This window comes from Mesoplodon bidens (genome assembly GCF_964165515.1).
Source record: "Mesoplodon bidens genome assembly, chromosome: 8".
NCBI lineage: Eukaryota > Metazoa > Chordata > Mammalia > Artiodactyla > Ziphiidae > Mesoplodon > Mesoplodon bidens.
The window spans coordinates 66100261-66103500 of record NC_138165.1 but is presented as its reverse complement, the minus strand read 5'-3'; positions in this window follow the sequence as shown (position 1 = coordinate 66103500).

Genomic DNA, 3240 nt, shown 5'->3' with positions numbered 1-3240 from the left:
ATTTGTCTTTCTCTTTCTGACTTACTTCACTCTGTATGACAGACTCTAGGTCTATCCACCTCATTACAAATAGCTCAATTTCGTTTCTTCTTATGGCAGAGTAATATTCCATTGTATATATGTGCCACATCTTCTTTATCCATTCATCCGATGATGGACACTTAGGTTGTTTCCATCTCTGAGCTATTGTAAATAGAGCTGCAATGAACATTTTCGTACATAACTCTTTTTGAATTATGGTTTTCTCAGAGTATATGCCTAGTAGTGGGATTGCTGGGTCATATGGTAGTTCTATTTTTAGTTTTTTAGGGAACCTCCATACTGTTCTCCATAGTGGCTGTACCAATTCACATTCCCACCAGCAGTGCAAGAGTGTTTCCTTTTCTCCACACCCTCTCCAGGATTTATTGTTTCTAGATTTTTTGATGATGGCCCTTCTGACTGGTGTGAGATGTTATCTCATTGTAGATTTGATCTGCATTTCTCTAATGATTAATGATGTTGAGCATTCTTTCATGTGTTTCTTAGCAGTCTGCATATCTTCTTTGGAGAACTGTCTATTTAGGTCTTCTACCCATTTTTAGATTGGGTTGTTTGTTTTTTTTGTTATTGAGCTGCATCAGCTGCTTATAAATTTTGGAGATTAATCCTTTGTCAGTTGCTTCATTTGCAAATATTTTCTTCCATTCTGAGGGTTGCCTTTTGGGCTTGTTTATGGTTTTCTTTGCTGTGCAAAAGCTTTGAAGTTTCATTAGATCCCATTTCTTTATTTTTGTTTTTATTTCCATTTCTCTAGGAGGTGGGTCAAAAAGGATCTTGCTGTGATTTATGTCACAGAGTGTTCTGCCTATGTTTTCCACTAAGAGTTTGATAGTGCCTGGCCTCACATTTAGGTGTTTAATACATTTTGAGTTTATTTTTGTGTATGGTGTTAGGGAGTGATCTAATCTCATACTTTTCTATGTACCTGGCCAGTTTTCCCAGCACTACATATTGAAGAAGCTGTCCTTTATCCACTGTACATTCCTGCCTCCTTTATCAAAGATAAGGTGACCATATGTGCATAGTTTTATCTCTGGGCTTTCTATCCTGTTCCATTGATCTATCTTTCTGTTTCTGTGCCAGTACCATACTGTCTTGATGACTGTAGCTTTGTAGTATAGTCTGAAGTCAGGGAGTCTGATTCCTCCTGCTCCATTTTTCGTTCTCAAGATTGCTTTGGCTATTCAGGGTCTTTTGTGTTTCTATACAAATTGTGAAATTTTTGTTCTAGTTCTGTGAAAAATGCCAGTGGTAGTTTGATAGGCATTGCATTGAATCTGTAGATAGCTTTGGGTAGCACAGTCATTTTCACAATGTCGATTCTTCCAATCCAAGAACATGGTATATCTCTCCATCTATTTCTATCATCTTTAATTTCTTTCATCAGTGTCTTACAATTTTCTGCATACAGGTCTTTTGTCTCCTTAGGCAGGTTTATTGCTAGATATTTTATTCTTTTTGTTGCAATGGTAAATGGGAGTGTTTTCTTTATTTCATTTTCACATTTTTCATCATTCGTGTATAAGAATGCCAGAGATTTCTGTGCATTAATTTTGTATCCTGCTACTTTACCAAATTCATTGATTAGCTCTAGTAGTTTTCTGGTAGCATCTTTAGGATTCTCTATGTATAGTATCATGTCATCTGCAAACAGTGACAGCTTTACTTCTTCTTTTCCGATTTTGATTACTTTTATTTCCTTTTCTTCTCTGATTTCTGTGGCTAAAACTTCCAAAACTATGTTGAATAAGAGTGGTGAGAGTGGGCAACCTTGTCTTGTTCCTGATCTTAGTGGAAATGCTTTCAGTTTTTCACCATTGAGAATGATGTTTGGCTGTGGGTTTGTCATATATGGCCTTTATTATATTGAGGAAAGTTCCCTCTATGCCTACTTTCTTGAGGGTTTTTATCATAAATGGGTGTGAATTTTGTCGAAAGCTTTCTCTGCATTTATTGAGATGATTATATGGTTTTTCTCCTTCAATTTGTTAATATGGTGTATCACGTTGATTGATTTGCGTATATTGAAGAATCCTTGCATTCCTGGAATAAACCCCACTTGATCATGGTGTATGATCCTTTTATTGTGCTGTTGTATTCTGTTTGCTACTATTTTGTTGAGGATTTTTGCATCTATGTTTATCAGTGATATTGGCCTGTAGTTTTCTTTCTTAGTGACATCCTTGTCTGGTTTTGGTATCAGGGTGATGGTGGCCTCATAGAATGAGTATGGGAGTGCTCCTCCCTCTGCTATATTTTGGAAGAGTTTGAGAAGGATAGGTGTTAGCTCTTCTCTAAATGTTTGATAGAATTCGCCTCTGAAGCCATCTGGTCCTGGGCTTTTGTTTGTTAGAAGATTTTTATTCACAGTTTCAATTTTAGTGCTTGTGATTTGTCTGTTCATATTTTCTATTTCTTCCTCATTCAGTCTTGGCACATTGTGCATTTCTAAGAATTTGTCCATTTCTTCCAGGTTGTCCATTTTATTGGCATAGAGTTGCTTGTAGTAATCTCTCATGGTCTTTTGTATATCTGCAGTGTCAGTTGGTACTTCTCCTTTTTCATTTCTAATTCTATTGATTTGAGTCTTCTCCCTTTTGTTCTTGATGGGTTTGGCTAATGATTTATCAATTTTGTTTATCTTCTCAAACAACCAGCTTTTAGTTTTATTGATCTTTGCTATCATTTCCTTCATTTCTTTTTTGTTTATTTCTGATCTGTTCATTATGATTTCTTTCCTTCTGCTAACTTTGGGGTATTTTTGTTCTTCTTTCTCTAATTGCTTTAGGTGCAAGTTTAGGTTGTTTATTCGAGATGTTTCCTGTTTCTTAAGGTAGGATTGTATTGCTGTAAACTTCCCTCTTAGAACTGCTTTTGCTGCGTCCCATAGGTTTTGGGTCATCGTGTCTCCATTGTCATTTGTTTCTACGTATTTTTTGATTTCCTCTTTGATTTCTTCAGTGATCACTTCGCTATTAAGTAGTGTATTCTTTAGCCTACATGTGTTTGTATTTTTTACAGATCTTTTCCTGTAATTGATATCTAGTCTCATAGCATTGTGGTCCGAAAAGATACTTGATACAATTTCAATTTTCTTAAATTTACCACGGCCTGATTTGTGACCCAAGATATGATCTATCCTGGAGAATGTTGCATGAGCACTTGAGAAAAATGTGTATTCTGTTGTTTTTGGATGGA